Below are 8,859 nucleotides of genomic sequence, written 5' to 3'. Positions count from 1 at the left end.
AGCGGTTTTCAGTAAGGTATTCTCTGCAAGCACTGAAATTATCGGTAACAGATAATTTTGTGATAAGGTAATTCGTAATGGGTAACAAGTAACAAAAGTAACTAAGGAGCAGCAAGGTGGCCCAATCCTTTTTGTAGCAAAGGACAAGCCTGGACAAACTCTTATATAAAGCAAAGCGCTCCCGAGGACACATGGGAATTACTGTCAAGCTAGTTTTCATCATGCTCATATGATTCACGTTCGTTACTTTGATAATTTGATATGTCGGTGGACCAGTGCTAGGTACTGCCCTTCCTTGGACAAGACTCCCACTTATGATTAACCCCTCTCGCAAGCATCCGCAACTATGAAAGAAGAATTAAGGTAAACCTAACCATAGCATGAAACATATGGATCCAAATCAGCCCCCTACGAAGCAACGCATAAACTAGGGTTTAAGCTTCTGTCACTCTAGCAACCCATCATCTACTTATTACTTCCCAATGCCTTCCCCTAGGCCCAAATCATGGTGAAGCTATTGTCATGTAGTCGACGTTCACATAAAACCACTAGAGGAGAGACAACATACATCTCATCAAAATATCGAACGAATACCAAAATCACATGATTACTTATAACAAGACTTCTCCCATGTCCTCAGGAACAAATGTAACTACTCACAAATCATATTCATGTTCATAATCAGAGGGGTGTTGAATAGCATTAAGGATCTCAACATATGATCTTCTACCGAATAAACCAACTAGCATCAACTACAAGGAATAATCAACATTACTAGCAACCCACAGGTACCAATCTGAGGTTTTGAGACAAAGATCGGATACAAGAGATGAACTAGGGTTTGAGAGGAGATGGTGCTGGTGAAGATGTTGATGGAGATTGACACCCACTCGATGAGAGGATCGATGGTGATGACGATGCCGATGATTTCCCCCTCCCAGAGGGATGTTTCCCCGGCAGAACACATCCGCCGGAGTCCTAGACTAGTCCTGCATAGGTTCCACCTCGAGATGATGGCGCTTCATCCCGAAAGCTTCCTTATGATTTTTCTAGGGCAAAAGAAACCATATAGCCGAAGATGGACGTTAGGGGCCTACCAGGCGGCCCATGAGGCAAGGGGCGTGCCCTATGGGGTAGGGCGTGCCCTCCACCCTCGTCGCTGGTGGGTGGCCCCCTCTGGTGCTTTATTCACTCAATATTTTTAATATCTTCCAAAACTGACTTTCATGGAGTTTCAGGACTTTTGGAGTTGTGCAGAATAGGTCTCTAATATTTGCTCCTTTTCCAGCCTAGAATTCCAACTGCCGGCATTCTCCCTCTTTGTGTAAACCTTATAAAATAAGAGAGAAAAGGCATACGTATTGTGATATAATGTGTATTAACAGCCCATAATGCAATAAATATTGATATAAAAGCATGATGCAAAATGGACGTATCAACTCCCCCGAGCTTAGACCTCGCTTGTCCTCAAGCGAAAGCCCATATCGAAAAATATGTCCACATGTTTAAGATAGAGGTGTTGATAAAAATAAAATACGGACATGAGGGCATCATGATCATCTTTAGGACAGCAACATATATTGTCATATGATTTCTTATGCTAAAGTAACAATCTATTCACAATGAAAGTATGAATCAGAAACTTCATTGAAAACTAACAAACTATGGTCTCAGTCATTGAAGCAATTGCAATTTATCATAACTTCAGAAAGAGTCAATATAAGAGCTTTTCAGCAAGTCCACATACTCAACTATCATTTAGTATTTCATAATTGCTAACACTCACGCGATACTTATGGGTATGAAGTTTCAATCGGACACAGAGAAAGATAGGGGCTTATAGTTTTGCCTCCCAACCTTTTACCTCAAGGGTAATGTCAACAATAATACTTTATGAAAACCTACATCCAAGTGGATATATATATCAGGATCTTTCCAACACATAGTGCTTGCCAAAGGATAAAGTGTAAAAGGAAAGGTGAAGATCACCATGAATCTTGTATAAGGGTAGACGGTAAAAATAAAAGATAGGCCCTTCACAGAGGGAAGCAGAGGTTGTCATGCGCTTTTATGGCTGGATGCACAAAATCTTAATGCAAAAGAACATCACTTTACTATGCACAAAATCTTATATTGCCACTTGTGATAGGGACCTTTATTATGCAGTCCGTTGCTTTTATTTCTTCCATATCACAAGCTTGTATAAAGCTTATTTTCTTCACACTAATAGATCATACATATTTAAAGAGAAATTTTTATTGCTTGCACCGATGACAACTTACTTGAAGGATCTTACTCAATCCATAGGTAGGTATGGTGGACTCTCATAGCAAAACTAGGTTTAGGGAAGTTTGGAAGCACAAGTAGTATCTTTACTTGGTGCAAAGAATTTGGCTAGCATGAGGGGGAAATGCAAGCTCAACATGTTGGATGATCCATGACAATATAACTTATTAGGATATAAGAAAACATAACCCATTACGTTGTCTTCCTTGTCCAACATCAACTTTTTAGCATGTCATATTTTAATGATTGCTCACAATCGTAAAGGATGTCCAAGATAGTATATTTATATGTGAAAACCTCTCTTTCTTTATTACTTCCTATTAATTGCAACAATGACCAAAACTATGTTTGTCAACTCTCAACAACTTTTTATTCATCATACTCTTTATATGTGAAGTCATTACTCTCCATAATATCAATATGTTCTTTTTTATTTATTTTTATTCTTTATTTAATTCCCTCAAGATCATAGCAAGATAGAAAAAGCCCTCAACTCAAAACTACTATTTATTATATATAGCTCACAGACTTGATTACATAGATAGAGATCAAAACAAAACTCAAAGATAGATCATACTAAAACTTTATTCTACTAGATCAAGATATAACCAAAAGGATCGAACTAAGAAAAACGGTAAAGATAGAAGTGTGATGGTGATATGATACCGGGGCACCTCCCCCAAGCTTGGCAGTTGCCAAGGGGAGTGCCCATACCCATATTTTTATGTCTCTTTCGTCGGAGGTGGTGATGTGATATTCTTGGCGATGATGCCCTTCAGGATATGAGTCTCGTCCTCGAGCTTATTAACTTGCTGCTTAAGATCCATTATTTCCTTATGGAGTTTTCTCGTGACGATTAAAGCTCCATTCACCCATGGATGCTTCATAGATGCGGGAGAAAAGGCAACACTCTTTTTCATATTTTCATAAGAAAGAAATCTAGATTGGGAGGGATGAACGAATTTGGAATTGCCGAGCCCTGAAGTTCCTCCATCATTAATCTGGCTTGGAGACGAGAGGTAACTTACTGATCCTCGTCCATGGCATATACCCATTTCAAGTCGGCCTCCATCTCTTCCTTCGTTGATGTCCCAAATTAATCAGCATCGTTGTTTCCTCTTGGCCCCGGTGTCGGATGAGATACCGGACTCTCCCCGACTGACTCTTGAGAAGACATCTTGCGCTAAATCTCCTGCAGACACAACTCAAAACAAAATAGAGGATTTTTCCGTGGTATAGTGGTCAAAACCTTCAAGAGATTATATAATGATTTTTTACCGACCATAAGAAGTATCATGTATGAAAACGGAGTCCAGAGGGCACACGAGGTGGCCACGAGGTAGGGGGTGCGCCCAGGGGGTAGGGCGTGCCCTTCACCCTCATGGATGCCTCGTATCTCTTTAGGACTACTAACTTTCCTAATTTTTAAATATTCCAAAACGGAGAAAAATTGCTATTTGAGTAGTTTTGGAGTCGGTTTACTTACCATACCACATACCTATTCCTTTTCGGAGTCTGAAACGTTATGGAAAGTGTCCCTTATGTACTCCTCTGGGGTTACGGTGTCAATAACATTGGTTTCAACAATTATGGGAGTACCTGAGATATAATGTTTGATTCTTTGACCGTTTACCACCTTCAGATTTGTGCCTTCGGCGTTGTTGATTTTGATGGCACCGGAACGATAGACCTCCTCGATAATGTAAGGACCTTCCCATTTAGAGAGAATTTTTCCTGCAAAAAATCTTAAACGAGAGTTGTATAGCAAAACATAATCACCTACATTAAACTCACGCTTTTGTATCCTTTTGTCATGCCATATTTTAACCTTTTCTTTAAACAACTTGGCCTTCTCATAGACCTGGGTTCTCCATTCATCAAGTGAGCTAATGTCAAATAACCTCTTCTCACCGGCAAGTTTTAAATCATAATTAAGCTCTTTAATAGCCCAATATGCCTTATGTTATAGTTCGAGAGGTAAGTGACATGCTTTTCCACAAACCATTTTATATGGAGACATACCCGTAGGATTTTTATAAGCAGTTCTATAGGCCCATAATGCATCATCAAGTTTCTTGGACCAATTCTTTCTAGATCAATTAACAGACTTTTGCAAAATCAATTTAATCTCTCTATTACTCAATTCTACTTGACCACTAGACTGAGGATGGTATGGAGATGCAATTATATGATTAACATCATACTTAGCAAGCATTTTACGAAAAGCACCATGAATAAAATGTGAACCACAATCAGTCATTAAATATCTAGGGACTCCAAACCTTGGAAAAATAACTTCTTTAAGCATCTTAATAGAAGTGTTATGATCAACACTACTAGTTGGAATAGCTTCTACCCATTTAGTAACATAATCATCAGCAACTAAAATATGTGTATACCCATTGGAGGAAGTAAAAGGGCCCATATAATCAAAGCCCCAAACATCAAATGGTTCAATAACAAGTGAATAGTTCATAGGCATTTCTTGACGTCTACTAATATTGCCCATTCTTTGACATTCATCACAAGACAAGACAAACTTACGGGCATCTTTGAAAAGAGTAGGCCAATAAAAACCGGATTGCAATACCTTATGTGCAGTTCTATCTCCAGTGTGGTGTCCTCCGTAAGCCTCGGAGTGACACTTGCATAGGATCTGTTCTTGTTCATGCTCAGGTACACAGCGTCCAATAACACCATCTACTCCTTCTTTATAAAGGTGTGGGTCATCCCAAAAGTAATGTCTTAAATCATAGAAAAACTTTTTCTTTTGCTGGTATGTGAAACTAGGTGGTATAAATTTAGCAACAATGTAATTAGCATATTCAGCATACCATGCACCAGTATGAGAAGCATTTATGGCAGCTAATTGTTCATCAGGAAAGCTATCATCAATAGGTAGTGGGTCATCAAGAACAGTTTCTAACCTAGACAAGTTGTCTGCAACGGGGTTCTCAGCTCCCTTTCTATCAATAATATGCAGGTCAAATTCTTGTAACAAGAGAACCCATCTAATAAGTCTAGGTTTAGCATCTTTCTTTTCCATAAGGTATTTAATAGCAGCATGATGAGTGTAAGCAGTTACTTTGGAATCAACAATATAAGGTCCGAACTTATCACAAGCAAATACAACTGCTAAAAATTATTTCTCAGTAGTAGCATAATTTCTCTAGGCATTGTCTAGAGTTTTACTAGCATATTGGATAACATTTAACTTCTTATCAACTCTTTGTCCTAGAGAAGCACCAACAGCATAATCACTAGCATCACACATAATTTCAAAGGGTAAATTCCAATCAGGTGGTTGAACAATAGGTGCAGAAATCGAGGCTTTCTTAAGTAAAATGCTTCTACACAATCATCATCAAAGAGAAAAGGAACATCTTTTTGCAAGATATTAGTTAGAGGCCTAGAAATTTTAGAGAAGACCTTAATAAACCTCTTATAGAAACCAGCATGACCAAGGAAACTTCTTATACATTTGATATCTTTAGGACACGACATCTTTTCAATAGCATCTACTTTAGCTTTATCAACTTTGATACCTCTTTCAGAAATTTTATGCCCCAAGACAATACCTTCATTAACCATAAAGTGGCACTTATACCTATTGAAGACAAGATTAGTTTCTTCACATCTCTGCAAAACTCGATCAAGGTTGCTTAAGAAATCATCAAATGAAGTTCCCTAAACGGAGAAATCATCCATGAAAACCTCAACAATCTTTTCACAAAAGTCAGAGAATATAGCAGCCATACATTTGTTGACACATGAACATGTCATGTGTACCCTCGACACCGAGGGTGATGCACTGCAGCTCACATCAAAGGAGACCAGACTGACAACGCGATACACAGGATAGTCGGCGGGTGCTTTTTAGACCCGAAACCCCACACGCCCGGGAGGGACCCCGTCAGGGAGTGCGGAGGCTATGGGCTTCCCTAGGTCGATTCGCTCACCCCTAGAGCCTCGGGATTTGCAACTCTCAAACTTGAGGAACATCGAAGAACGAGAGAGAAAAATGGTGGAGAGATAAAACATAGATGAAAAAGTAGTATATTGATTTGTTCGATTGTGTGTTGTTTCAATCGGCCGTCACCTCCAACATATAAAAGAGGCGGATGGACTTCCCATACAAGCAAAGGATTCATCTAGGCTTTCTTTACAAGAAAATTACATCAATTCATGTCCTACAGTTCTAGTTCCAGTCGAACTCGGATTCAACCCGAATCTGGCCCAAACTTATGTCTTGCTCCTTGCACAGGCCATGGAATTTTCATATGACCTCTGATTGAGAAGATCAAAATACCAAATTTGTGCATGTCAACGAGATGAACAATTCTCTTGTTGATCATTTTTTCAAATAAGGCCATCTTTAATTTCCAGTCGGATTTGGTCATGCAGTTTTCTTGGTTGTCCGAGTCTTGCAGCAACTCCTCATGCTGTATACTATCTCAGATGATGATGACTCCAAAAGAAAAGTTGACCGTTTCGATGATACACACAACTTCCGTGTAGAGTACTTTTCCATATGAGATCATCTGAATACTCTTTCGAGCCCATCTCCAACTTCTGGCCGGATCGACTTTGACAACTTCCACCTTTCCGGCAAGCTTTCCACGCTGGCAATATTTCACCCCGACAAGCTTTCTACCCTGCCAAGCTTTCAGCCCCGCCAAGCTTTCAACCCTGGCTAGGTTTCCACCCCGACAAGTTTCACCCCGACAAGGTTTCCACTCCGGCAAGCTTTCACACCGGCAAGGTTCTCACCCCCGCAAGATTTCCACCCCGGCAAGCTTTCACACCGGCAAGGTTTTCATCCCCGACAAGATTTCACACCGTCAAGGTTTCACCGCGACAAGCTTTGTTCAGCCGGCAAAGGCCGAATAACTCACGTGACCCATCAGACAGGGTGTCTGGTAGCTCGCACCACATTTCCATTTAGGTTCAGTCTGTAGTAAATTGTCTCTAACTTTTGCATACAAACTTGGATCGAGATGATTTACATATCAAAATCGATTGCCTCGATGAGACAAAGACAATTCATGTATATAATTATTCCATATGATGCCATCTTGGGGGCATAATTAGCCGAATAGTGTTCTGAATATAAAATCCCAGTACTTCGAACACAACTTCTGCCTTAGAGATGAGATGGGATGGCTATGGCCCAAATACCAAAGTCTCTCCTTTTGACGATACAGAACTTTCTCACTCTGAACACTTTTCCATTTGAGGCCATCTTAATTGTGTTTTTGACCATGCCCCCCTATTTTTCGGCAAAACTTGTGTGCCGAGAAATAACTTGTACCTTGTTTGTTCTAAGGACGATGTCAACGCTCCATCGGCCATTTATTTTCTCAGGGCGATAATCATGTATCGGCCATGTTTGTGCTAAGGGCGATAATCGTATACCGGCCATTGCCTACTTAGGCTTCTTGCCACACACTCGGGTGGTATTTCTTCAAGTACTTGCCATTGGGAGCTCGAGGTAACTATGCCCCTTGTATGGATTCCACCAAATATGAGTTTCCGGGAACTACTCTTGCGATCCTAAAAGGACCTTCCCAACTTGGAGACCACTTCCCGAATTTTCTATCTCTTGAACCAATCGGTAGAATCACTTTCCAAACGAGATCGCCAACTTGAAAATTCTTCAACTTGACTTTCTTATTGTAAGCTCTTGCCACCCTCAACTTGTCTCTCTCTATGGCCCTCAAAGTAGCCAAACGTTTAGCGGCAACCTCATCAATATTGTCCATCATCAAGTTATAAAAATCTACTGACGATGAATCATTTTGTTTGGCTATTCTCAAAGCATTCAAATTTACTTACACCGGTAAAACAACCTCTTGACCATATACTAGCTCATATGGAGTCACCTTCGTAGCACCATGCCTTGAGTTCCTATGTCCCCACAAAGCTTGAGACAACAACTCATGCCATCTCCTTGGATTATCCTCAATCTTCTTCTTGATAAGCTTGATTAAAATTTTATTGTTGGACTCAGCTTGTCCATTAGCTTGGGCATAATACGGAGAGGAATTGAGCAACTTTATGTTATAAGATTCGACAAATTCTCTGACTTGGTGTGACATGAAAGATGAACCTTGATCTGTAGTTAACATTTGAGGAATGCCGATTCTATGAATAATGTGCTCGGTTATGAACTTAATTACCTCTGTATGTGTCATGTTCTTGAGAGGTACTGCTTCAGACCATTTAGTGAAATAATCAGTCGCCACCAATACGAACCGATGCCCCTTCAAGGAAGATGGATGAATTTGTCCAATAAAGTCTAAATCCCATCCTCTGAAAGGCCATTGGCTTGACAATAGGATGTAACATAGCAGCAGGAGCTAATTGAATATCACCAAATTTTTGACAAGCCTCACACCCTTTGTAATATCTGAAGTAATCATTAATCATAGTCGTCCAATAAAACCCAGCATGTCGTAGCAACCATTTCATCTTAGGAGCCGACTTATGAGTTCCACAAATACCTTCATGGACCTCTCCCATAGAACCTCTCGCTTGGTCCTCGTCCAAGCACTTTAAAAGAACATCATCAAC

Source organism: Triticum dicoccoides, chromosome 4B (assembly GCF_002162155.2).
Source record: "Triticum dicoccoides isolate Atlit2015 ecotype Zavitan chromosome 4B, WEW_v2.0, whole genome shotgun sequence".
NCBI classification, from domain to species: Eukaryota; Viridiplantae; Streptophyta; class Magnoliopsida; order Poales; family Poaceae; genus Triticum; species Triticum dicoccoides.
Note: the sequence above shows the minus strand (reverse complement) of the source record.